We start from the raw sequence: 13,478 nt of genomic DNA on the forward strand, positions 1-13,478 counted from the left end.
TCTCCAAGCGTTAGAAATGAAATACTTATTCTTCGGTAGCAAATTGTTCATGTTATATTTCTGTAGTACAGTTTTGGTCGTTATAATATACAATGGACATGAATACACTGGAGAAAGCGTCTATCAAAGGAGGACAAAGTTAACTCTCCCTCGTTCTATTGGCCACGATTGCATATCACCAGACTTCACCTGACTAGATATAGTATATAATTCCGCATGCGCAACTCATACCTTCACTTGCTTGATCAGTCCTCTCCTGACTGCACTGTTGCCTTACTCTCGCCCGTTGCTGTAGCCATGGTCAAGACAAAGCCATCTGTGGAGACTTTCGTCTTGCCCAACAAGCTTCTGATGATTAAGGAACAAGTAAGAATAATGGAGCTCTCAGCAGCTAAGATCTCGAAACTCAGGCGTCGCAACAAAGGCTTGCACAGATATGTTATGTTGAGAAACCTCAAAAGAAGAATGCAGCTCGAGTTAGTGAGGGACACAACGAAATTTGCGGAAGACCTATGTAGCGATAATCCTTCCCCGTAGCTGCTTACCACGAGACACATTAAAATGCACTCCTCAGACATCAACGACCAGTCTGCTTAAGGGACACAGACGAGGACAAATTTGGAATGACCAAAAAATCAATGAATAAATGATCGTAATAAGGTAAATTTGACTGATATTTTTATCGAAACGTTAGTGATAAGACAGCTGGTGTTGTTCATCAGCTATATCTTCCTCGTTTTAGGCCCCATTTACATTTTGAAGTTCAGGTTAAAAGAGGACGCTAGGATTTACCAATTGAAGTGTTAGTAATAGGACACCTGGTGTTGTTCTTCAGCTATATCTTACTCTGGATAGGCCCCATTTAGATTATGCATTACAAATTTGGTCTCCATACTATAGTATGGATATAAATTCACTTGAACGTGTCCAACGTAAGATGGCAAAGTTTACTCCCCAAATTAGATACCTTTTATATGAAGAAAGATTTAACTAAGATAAAATTGTAATCACAGGAAAGGCAAGGAGTTAGGGGTGACATGATAGAGGTTTAGAAGTGGAAAAATGGACATACCAAAGGGAAAATTAATAAGGAATTAATAGGTCAACACAACATAGAACTTGCAACAATAGGTATAAATTGAATAAGTTTAGATTCAGGAAAGACCTGGGTAAATACTGGTTCGGTAGCAGTGTTGTTGATTTGTTGAGCAATTTCCGTGTAACATAATAAAAGTAGGATTCCTTGATTGTTTCAAGCGAAGGTTAGAAAATCATGTATGAAAAATGTAACCTGGATATAAATAGGATCTGCCTCAAATGGGCCAATAGGCCTTCTGCAGTTCCCTTCATTCTGCCTCATATAGCCAATAAGTTTTTTGCTTTTACCTTTATTCATATGTTCTAATGCGTACAAGTTCATGAATGGACATAACAAAAGAGATAATACTATTGTATTAAAAGTATCAGGGCCAAACAATGTGTATCAATTTAATAAGTTTAGATTTCGGAAATGCCTGGGTAAATACTGGTTCGGTATCAGTGTTGTTGATTTGTTGAGCAATTTCCATGTAACATAATAGAAGTAGGATTCCTTGATTGTTTCGAGCGTAGGGTAGAAATTCGTATATGAATGATGTAACGTTGAAAATAAATAGGATCTGCCTCGAATGGGCCAATAGGCCTTCTGCAGTTCCCTTCATTCTGCCTCATATAGCCAGTAAGTCTTTTGCTTTTACCTTTATTCATATGTTCTAATGCGTACAAGTTCATGAATGGACATAACAAAAGCGATATTACTATTGTATTAAAAGTATCAAGACCAAACAATGTGTTTCAATTTAATAAGTTTAGATTTCGGAAATGCCTGGGTAAATACTGGTTCGGTATCAGTGTTGTTGATTTGTTGAGCAATTTCCATGTAACATAATAGAAGTAGGATTCCTTGATTGTTTCGAGCGTAGGGTAGAAATTCGAATATGAATGATGTAACGTTGAAAATAAATAGGATCTGCCTCGAATGGGCCAATAGGCCTTCTGCAGTTCCCTTCATTCTGCCTCATATTGCCAGTAAGTCTTTTGCTTTTACCTTTATTCATATGTTCTAATGCGTACAAGTTCATGAATGGACATAACAAAAGAGATATTACTATTGTATTAAAAGTATCAAGACCAAACAATATGTATCAATTTAATAAGTTTAGATTTCGGAAATGCCTGGGTAAATACTGGTTCGGTAGCAGTGTTGTTGATTTGTTGAGCAATTTCCGTGTAACATAATAGAAGTAGGATTCCTTGATTGTTTCAAGCGTAGGGTAGAAATTCATATATGAATGATGTAACGTGGAAAATAAATAGGATCTGCCTCGAATGGGCCAATAGGCCTTCTGCAGTTCCCTTCATTCTTCCTCATATAGCCAGTAAGCCTTTTGCGTTTACCTTTATTCATATGTTCTAATGAGTACAAGTTCATGAATGGACATAACAAAAGAGATATTACTATTGTATTTAAAGTATCAAGACCAAACAATGTGTATCAATTTAATAAGTTTAGATTTAGGAAATGCCTGGGTAAATACTGCATTGGTAACAGGGGTGTTGGTTTGTGGAACCAATTACCGTGTAAGATAAAAGAAGTAGGATCCATTGATTGTTTTCAGCGTAGACTGGACATATATATAAAATTGATTGGGTGGTTATAACAACCTGTCCTCTTAAAAAGAACGTCGCTTTTGGCCGTTTGCCCGTATAGCCGAATTTGGACGTAATTTGAAAATGAAAAAAAAAATGAAAATAAATTGGGGATTTTTTTTCAACAACAGTAAGTTAAGGGTCCTCTGATAGGTTAGGTAGGCAGGAAATTCTCATAAAGTTTCATAACGTTTTGAAAAATGTTAATTTAAAGTGTCCTCTCATAACCTCTGCGCGTACGCCGGACGACTCAAATAGAAAACGGAACAAAATGTCACTTTTGTGAGTCGATTTCACTTCAAATTACGTCCAAATTTGGCCATAGCGCGCATAAGAGCGAAAAATGACGTTATTTTTAACAGGACGGGTTGGGTTATAAATAGGAAAGGCCTCATATGTTCCAATAGGACTTCTGCTCTTACCTTCATTCTTGGGTTCGTACAATAGTACATAGGTAATGATGTTAAAGTTAATGGATATAAGCTTGTTGGTGGTGAGATTGCAAAACTGATCTGAGTAATTACGACCAGTAAGAATGCAATACCAAAAAATTAATGCTTACACAAACAAATCCACAATCGCCGTGATGAGGGTGTACGGAAATGATGGGATCATCCCTGGCGTACGCTCGAACCCTCATCATTCATTGCCCTTGTGGGTTTGTTCATTTGATGCATCGCGCTATTGTGATTTCTGCGTGTATTAATGCATACATGTTTGAAATAGGGAAAAGAGGATACTAAGAACTTTTTTCTCCAAGCGTTAGAAATGAAATACTTATTCTTCGGTAGCAAATTGTTCATGTTATATTTCTGTAGTACAGTTTTGGTCGTTATAATATACAATGGACATGAATACACTGGAGAAAGCGTCTATCAAAGGAGGACAAAGTTAACTCTCCCTCGTTCTATTGGCCACGATTGCATATCACCAGACTTCACCTGACTAGATATAGTATATAATTCCGCATGCGCAACTCATACCTTCACTTGCTTGATCAGTCCTCTCCTGACTGCACTGTTGCCTTACTCTCGCCCGTTGCTGTAGCCATGGTCAAGACAAAGCCATCTGTGGAGACTTTCGTCTTGCCCAACAAGCTTCTGATGATTAAGGAACAAGTAAGAATAATGGAGCTCTCAGCAGCTAAGATCTCGAAACTCAGGCGTCGCAACAAAGGCTTGCACAGATATGTTATGTTGAGAAACCTCAAAAGAAGAATGCAGCTCGAGTTAGTGAGGGACACAACGAAATTTGCGGAAGACCTATGTAGCGATAATCCTTCCCCGTAGCTGCTTACCACGAGACACATTAAAATGCACTCCTCAGACATCAACGACCAGTCTGCTTAAGGGACACAGACGAGGACAAATTTGGAATGACCAAAAAATCAATGAATAAATGATCGTAATAAGGTAAATTTGACTGATATTTTTATCGAAACGTTAGTGATAAGACAGCTGGTGTTGTTCATCAGCTATATCTTCCTCGTTTTAGGCCCCATTTACATTTTGAAGTTCAGGTTAAAAGAGGACGCTAGGATTTACCAATTGAAGTGTTAGTAATAGGACACCTGGTGTTGTTCTTCAGCTATATCTTACTCTGGATAGGCCCCATTTAGATTATGCATTACAAATTTGGTCTCCATACTATAGTATGGATATAAATTCACTTGAACGTGTCCAACGTAAGATGGCAAAGTTTACTCCCCAAATTAGATACCTTTTATATGAAGAAAGATTTAACTAAGATAAAATTGTAATCACAGGAAAGGCAAGGAGTTAGGGGTGACATGATAGAGGTTTAGAAGTGGAAAAATGGACATACCAAAGGGAAAATTAATAAGGAATTAATAGGTCAACACAACATAGAACTTGCAACAATAGGTATAAATTGAATAAGTTTAGATTCAGGAAAGACCTGGGTAAATACTGGTTCGGTAGCAGTGTTGTTGATTTGTTGAGCAATTTCCGTGTAACATAATAAAAGTAGGATTCCTTGATTGTTTCAAGCGAAGGTTAGAAAATCATGTATGAAAAATGTAACCTGGATATAAATAGGATCTGCCTCAAATGGGCCAATAGGCCTTCTGCAGTTCCCTTCATTCTGCCTCATATAGCCAATAAGTTTTTTGCTTTTACCTTTATTCATATGTTCTAATGCGTACAAGTTCATGAATGGACATAACAAAAGAGATAATACTATTGTATTAAAAGTATCAGGGCCAAACAATGTGTATCAATTTAATAAGTTTAGATTTCGGAAATGCCTGGGTAAATACTGGTTCGGTATCAGTGTTGTTGATTTGTTGAGCAATTTCCATGTAACATAATAGAAGTAGGATTCCTTGATTGTTTCGAGCGTAGGGTAGAAATTCGTATATGAATGATGTAACGTTGAAAATAAATAGGATCTGCCTCGAATGGGCCAATAGGCCTTCTGCAGTTCCCTTCATTCTGCCTCATATAGCCAGTAAGTCTTTTGCTTTTACCTTTATTCATATGTTCTAATGCGTACAAGTTCATGAATGGACATAACAAAAGCGATATTACTATTGTATTAAAAGTATCAAGACCAAACAATGTGTTTCAATTTAATAAGTTTAGATTTCGGAAATGCCTGGGTAAATACTGGTTCGGTATCAGTGTTGTTGATTTGTTGAGCAATTTCCATGTAACATAATAGAAGTAGGATTCCTTGATTGTTTCGAGCGTAGGGTAGAAATTCGAATATGAATGATGTAACGTTGAAAATAAATAGGATCTGCCTCGAATGGGCCAATAGGCCTTCTGCAGTTCCCTTCATTCTGCCTCATATTGCCAGTAAGTCTTTTGCTTTTACCTTTATTCATATGTTCTAATGCGTACAAGTTCATGAATGGACATAACAAAAGAGATATTACTATTGTATTAAAAGTATCAAGACCAAACAATATGTATCAATTTAATAAGTTTAGATTTCGGAAATGCCTGGGTAAATACTGGTTCGGTAGCAGTGTTGTTGATTTGTTGAGCAATTTCCGTGTAACATAATAGAAGTAGGATTCCTTGATTGTTTCAAGCGTAGGGTAGAAATTCATATATGAATGATGTAACGTGGAAAATAAATAGGATCTGCCTCGAATGGGCCAATAGGCCTTCTGCAGTTCCCTTCATTCTTCCTCATATAGCCAGTAAGCCTTTTGCGTTTACCTTTATTCATATGTTCTAATGAGTACAAGTTCATGAATGGACATAACAAAAGAGATATTACTATTGTATTTAAAGTATCAAGACCAAACAATGTGTATCAATTTAATAAGTTTAGATTTAGGAAATGCCTGGGTAAATACTGCATTGGTAACAGGGGTGTTGGTTTGTGGAACCAATTACCGCGTAAAATAAAAGAAGTAGGATACATTGATTGTTTTCAGCGTAGACTGGACATATATATAAAATTGATTGGGTGGTTATAACAACCTGTCCTCTTAAAAAGAACGTCGCTTTTGGCCGTATGGCCGAATTTGGACGTAATTTGAAAATGAAAATAAATTGGGGATTTTTTTTCAACAACAGTAAGTTAAGGGTCCTCTGATAGGTTAGGTAGGCAGGAAATTCTCATAACGTTTTGAAAAATGTTAATTTAAAGTGTCCTCTCATAACCTCTGCGCGTACGCCGGACGACTCAAATAGAAAACGGAACAAAACGTCACTTTTGTGAGTCGATTTCACTTCAAATTACGTCCAAATTTGGCCATAGCGCGCATAAGAGTGAAAAATGACGTTATTTTTAAGAGGACGGGTTGGGTTATAAATAGGAAAGGCCTCATATGTTCCAATAGGACTTCTGCTCTTACCTTCATTCTTGGGTTCGTACAATAGTACATAGGTAATGATGTTAAAGTTAATGGATATAAGCTTGTTGGTGGTGAGATTGCAAAACTGATCTGAGTAATTACGACCAGTAAGAATGCAATACCAAAAAATTAATGCTTACACAAACAAATCCACAATCGCCGTGATGAGGGTGTACGGAAATGATGGGATCATCCCTGGCGTACGCTCGAACCCTCAGCATTCATTGCCCTTGTGGGTTTGTTCATTTGATGCATCGCGCTATTGTGATTTCTGCGTGTATTAATGCATACATGTTTGAAATAGGGAAAAGAGGATACTAAGAACTTTTTTCTCCAAGCGTTAGAAATGAAATACTTATTCTTCGGTAGCAAATTGTTCATGTTATATTTCTGTAGTACAGTTTTGGTCGTTATAATATACAATGGACATGAATACACTGGAGAAAGCGTCTATCAAAGGAGGACAAAGTTAACTCTCCCTCGTTCTATTGGCCACGATTGCATATCACCAGACTTCACCTGACTAGATATAGTATATAATTCCGCATGCGCAACTCATACCTTCACTTGCTTGATCAGTCCTCTCCTGACTGCACTGTTGCCCTACTCTCGCCCGTTGCTGTAGCCATGGTCAAGACAAAGCCATCTGTGGAGATTTTCGTCTTGCCCAACAAGCTTCTGATGATTAAGGAGCAAGTAAGAATAATGGAGCTCTCAGCAGCTAAGATCTCGAAACTCAGGCGTCGCAACAAAGGCTTGCACAGATATGTTATGTTGAGAAACCTCAAAAGAAGAATGCAGCTCGAGTTAGTGAGGGACACAACGAAATTTGCGGAAGACCTATGTAGCGATAATCCTTCCCCGTAGCTGCTTATCACGAGACACGTTAAAATGCACTCCTCAGACATCAACGACCAGTCTGCTTAAGGGACACAGACGAGGACAAATTTGGAATGACCAAAAAATCAATGAATAAATGATCGTAATAAGGTAAATTTGACTGATATTTTTATCGAAACGTTAGTGATAAGACAGCTGGTGTTGTTCATCAGCTATATCTTCCTCATTTTAGGCCCCATTTACATTTTGAAGTTCAGGTTAAAAGAGGACGCTAGGATTTACCAATTGAAGTGTTAGTAATAGGACACCTGGTGTTGTTCTTCAGCTATATCTTACTCTGGATAGGCCCCATTTAGATTATGCATTTCAAATTTGGTCTCCATACTATAGTATGGATATAAATTCACTTGAACGTGTCCAACGTAAGATGGCAAAGTTTACTCCCCAAATTAGATACCTTTTATATGAAGAAAGATTTAACTAAGATAAAATTGTAATCACAGGAAAGGCAAGGAGTTAGGGGTGACATGATAGAGGTTTAGAAGTGGAAAAATGGACATACCAAAGGGAAAATTAATAAGGAATTAATAGGTCAACACAACATAGAACTTGCAACAATAGGTATAAATTGAATAAGTTTAGATTCAGGAAAGACCTGGGTAAATACTGGTTCGGTAGCAGTGTTGTTGATTTGTTGAGCAATTTCCGTGTAACATAATAAAAGTAGGATTCCTTGATTGTTTCAAGCGAAGGTTAGAAAATCATGTATGAAAAATGTAACCTGGATATAAATAGGATCTGCCTCAAATGGGCCAATAGGCCTTCTGCAGTTCCCTTCATTCTGCCTCATATAGCCAATAAGTTTTTTGCTTTTACCTTTATTCATATGTTCTAATGCGTACAAGTTCATGAATGGACATAACAAAAGAGATAATACTATTGTATTAAAAGTATCAGGGCCAAACAATGTGTATCAATTTAATAAGTTTAGATTTCGGAAATGCCTGGGTAAATACTGGTTCGGTATCAGTGTTGTTGATTTGTTGAGCAATTTCCATGTAACATAATAGAAGTAGGATTCCTTGATTGTTTCGAGCGTAGGGTAGAAATTCGTATATGAATGATGTAACGTTGAAAATAAATAGGATCTGCCTCGAATGGGCCAATAGGCCTTCTGCAGTTCCCTTCATTCTGCCTCATATAGCCAGTAAGTCTTTTGCTTTTACCTTTATTCATATGTTCTAATGCGTACAAGTTCATGAATGGACATAACAAAAGCGATATTACTATTGTATTAAAAGTATCAAGACCAAACAATGTGTTTCAATTTAATAAGTTTAGATTTCGGAAATGCCTGGGTAAATACTGGTTCGGTATCAGTGTTGTTGATTTGTTGAGCAATTTCCATGTAACATAATAGAAGTAGGATTCCTTGATTGTTTCGAGCGTAGGGTAGAAATTCGAATATGAATGATGTAACGTTGAAAATAAATAGGATCTGCCTCGAATGGGCCAATAGGCCTTCTGCAGTTCCCTTCATTCTGCCTCATATTGCCAGTAAGTCTTTTGCTTTTACCTTTATTCATATGTTCTAATGCGTACAAGTTCATGAATGGACATAACAAAAGAGATATTACTATTGTATTAAAAGTATCAAGACCAAACAATATGTATCAATTTAATAAGTTTAGATTTCGGAAATGCCTGGGTAAATACTGGTTCGGTAGCAGTGTTGTTGATTTGTTGAGCAATTTCCGTGTAACATAATAGAAGTAGGATTCCTTGATTGTTTCAAGCGTAGGGTAGAAATTCATATATGAATGATGTAACGTGGAAAATAAATAGGATCTGCCTCGAATGGGCCAATAGGCCTTCTGCAGTTCCCTTCATTCTTCCTCATATAGCCAGTAAGCCTTTTGCGTTTACCTTTATTCATATGTTCTAATGAGTACAAGTTCATGAATGGACATAACAAAAGAGATATTACTATTGTATTTAAAGTATCAAGACCAAACAATGTGTATCAATTTAATAAGTTTAGATTTAGGAAATGCCTGGGTAAATACTGCATTGGTAACAGGGGTGTTGGTTTGTGGAACCAATTACCGTGTAAGATAAAAGAAGTAGGATCCATTGATTGTTTTCAGCGTAGACTGGACATATATATAAAATTGATTGGGTGGTTATAACAACCTGTCCTCTTAAAAAGAACGTCGCTTTTGGCCGTTTGCCCGTATAGCCGAATTTGGACGTAATTTGAAAATGAAAAAAAAATGAAAATAAATTGGGGATTTTTTTTCAACAACAGTAAGTTAAGGGTCCTCTGATAGGTTAGGTAGGCAGGAAATTCTCATAAAGTTTCATAACGTTTTGAAAAATGTTAATTTAAAGTGTCCTCTCATAACCTCTGCGCGTACGCCGGACGACTCAAATAGAAAACGGAACAAAATGTCACTTTTGTGAGTCGATTTCACTTCAAATTACGTCCAAATTTGGCCATAGCGCGCATAAGAGCGAAAAATGACGTTATTTTTAACAGGACGGGTTGGGTTATAAATAGGAAAGGCCTCATATGTTCCAATAGGACTTCTGCTCTTACCTTCATTCTTGGGTTCGTACAATAGTACATAGGTAATGATGTTAAAGTTAATGGATATAAGCTTGTTGGTGGTGAGATTGCAAAACTGATCTGAGTAATTACGACCAGTAAGAATGCAATACCAAAAAATTAATGCTTACACAAACAAATCCACAATCGCCGTGATGAGGGTGTACGGAAATGATGGGATCATCCCTGGCGTACGCTCGAACCCTCATCATTCATTGCCCTTGTGGGTTTGTTCATTTGATGCATCGCGCTATTGTGATTTCTGCGTGTATTAATGCATACATGTTTGAAATAGGGAAAAGAGGATACTAAGAACTTTTTTCTCCAAGCGTTAGAAATGAAATACTTATTCTTCGGTAGCAAATTGTTCATGTTATATTTCTGTAGTACAGTTTTGGTCGTTATAATATACAATGGACATGAATACACTGGAGAAAGCGTCTATCAAAGGAGGACAAAGTTAACTCTCCCTCGTTCTATTGGCCACGATTGCATATCACCAGACTTCACCTGACTAGATATAGTATATAATTCCGCATGCGCAACTCATACCTTCACTTGCTTGATCAGTCCTCTCCTGACTGCACTGTTGCCTTACTCTCGCCCGTTGCTGTAGCCATGGTCAAGACAAAGCCATCTGTGGAGACTTTCGTCTTGCCCAACAAGCTTCTGATGATTAAGGAACAAGTAAGAATAATGGAGCTCTCAGCAGCTAAGATCTCGAAACTCAGGCGTCGCAACAAAGGCTTGCACAGATATGTTATGTTGAGAAACCTCAAAAGAAGAATGCAGCTCGAGTTAGTGAGGGACACAACGAAATTTGCGGAAGACCTATGTAGCGATAATCCTTCCCCGTAGCTGCTTACCACGAGACACATTAAAATGCACTCCTCAGACATCAACGACCAGTCTGCTTAAGGGACACAGACGAGGACAAATTTGGAATGACCAAAAAATCAATGAATAAATGATCGTAATAAGGTAAATTTGACTGATATTTTTATCGAAACGTTAGTGATAAGACAGCTGGTGTTGTTCATCAGCTATATCTTCCTCGTTTTAGGCCCCATTTACATTTTGAAGTTCAGGTTAAAAGAGGACGCTAGGATTTACCAATTGAAGTGTTAGTAATAGGACACCTGGTGTTGTTCTTCAGCTATATCTTACTCTGGATAGGCCCCATTTAGATTATGCATTACAAATTTGGTCTCCATACTATAGTATGGATATAAATTCACTTGAACGTGTCCAACGTAAGATGGCAAAGTTTACTCCCCAAATTAGATACCTTTTATATGAAGAAAGATTTAACTAAGATAAAATTGTAATCACAGGAAAGGCAAGGAGTTAGGGGTGACATGATAGAGGTTTAGAAGTGGAAAAATGGACATACCAAAGGGAAAATTAATAAGGAATTAATAGGTCAACACAACATAGAACTTGCAACAATAGGTATAAATTGAATAAGTTTAGATTCAGGAAAGACCTGGGTAAATACTGGTTCGGTAGCAGTGTTGTTGATTTGTTGAGCAATTTCCGTGTAACATAATAAAAGTAGGATTCCTTGATTGTTTCAAGCGAAGGTTAGAAAATCATGTATGAAAAATGTAACCTGGATATAAATAGGATCTGCCTCAAATGGGCCAATAGGCCTTCTGCAGTTCCCTTCATTCTGCCTCATATAGCCAATAAGTTTTTTGCTTTTACCTTTATTCATATGTTCTAATGCGTACAAGTTCATGAATGGACATAACAAAAGAGATAATACTATTGTATTAAAAGTATCAGGGCCAAACAATGTGTATCAATTTAATAAGTTTAGATTTCGGAAATGCCTGGGTAAATACTGGTTCGGTATCAGTGTTGTTGATTTGTTGAGCAATTTCCATGTAACATAATAGAAGTAGGATTCCTTGATTGTTTCGAGCGTAGGGTAGAAATTCGTATATGAATGATGTAACGTTGAAAATAAATAGGATCTGCCTCGAATGGGCCAATAGGCCTTCTGCAGTTCCCTTCATTCTGCCTCATATAGCCAGTAAGTCTTTTGCTTTTACCTTTATTCATATGTTCTAATGCGTACAAGTTCATGAATGGACATAACAAAAGCGATATTACTATTGTATTAAAAGTATCAAGACCAAACAATGTGTTTCAATTTAATAAGTTTAGATTTCGGAAATGCCTGGGTAAATACTGGTTCGGTATCAGTGTTGTTGATTTGTTGAGCAATTTCCATGTAACATAATAGAAGTAGGATTCCTTGATTGTTTCGAGCGTAGGGTAGAAATTCGAATATGAATGATGTAACGTTGAAAATAAATAGGATCTGCCTCGAATGGGCCAATAGGCCTTCTGCAGTTCCCTTCATTCTGCCTCATATTGCCAGTAAGTCTTTTGCTTTTACCTTTATTCATATGTTCTAATGCGTACAAGTTCATGAATGGACATAACAAAAGAGATATTACTATTGTATTAAAAGTATCAAGACCAAACAATATGTATCAATTTAATAAGTTTAGATTTCGGAAATGCCTGGGTAAATACTGGTTCGGTAGCAGTGTTGTTGATTTGTTGAGCAATTTCCGTGTAACATAATAGAAGTAGGATTCCTTGATTGTTTCAAGCGTAGGGTAGAAATTCATATATGAATGATGTAACGTGGAAAATAAATAGGATCTGCCTCGAATGGGCCAATAGGCCTTCTGCAGTTCCCTTCATTCTTCCTCATATAGCCAGTAAGTCTTTTGCGTTTACCTTTATTCATATGTTCTAATGAGTACAAGTTCATGAATGGACATAACAAAAGAGATATTACTATTGTATTTAAAGTATCAAGACCAAACAATGTGTATCAATTTAATAAGTTTAGATTTAGGAAATGCCTGGGTAAATACTGCATTGGTAACAGGGGTGTTGGTTTGTGGAACCAATTACCGCGTAAAATAAAAGAAGTAGGATACATTGATTGTTTTCAGCGTAGACTGGACATATATATAAAATTGATTGGGTGGTTATAACAACCTGTCCTCTTAAAAAGAACGTCGCTTTTGGCCGTTTGCCCGTATGGCCGAATTTGGACGTAATTTGAAAATGAAAATAAATTGGGGATTTTTTTTCAACAACAGTAAGTTAAGGTTCCTCTGATAGGTTAGGTAGGCAGGAAATTCTCATAAAGTTTCATAACGTTTTGAAAAATGTTAATTTAAAGTGTCCTCTCATAACCTCTGCGCGTACGCCGGACGACTCAAATAGAAAACGGAACAGAACGTCACTTTTGTGAGTCGATTTCACTTCAAATTACGTCCAAATTTGGCCATAGCGCGCATAAGAGCTGAAAAATGACGTTATTTTTAAGAGGACGGGTTGGGTTATAAATAGGAAAGGCCTCATATGTTCCAATAGGACTTCTGCTCTTACCTTCATTCTTGGGTTCTTACAATAGTACATAGGTAATGATGTTAAAGTTAATGGATATAAGCTTGTTGGTGGTGAGATTGCAAAACTGAT

This window comes from Procambarus clarkii, chromosome 53, assembly GCF_040958095.1.
Source record: "Procambarus clarkii isolate CNS0578487 chromosome 53, FALCON_Pclarkii_2.0, whole genome shotgun sequence".
Lineage (NCBI taxonomy): Eukaryota > Metazoa > Arthropoda > Malacostraca > Decapoda > Cambaridae > Procambarus > Procambarus clarkii.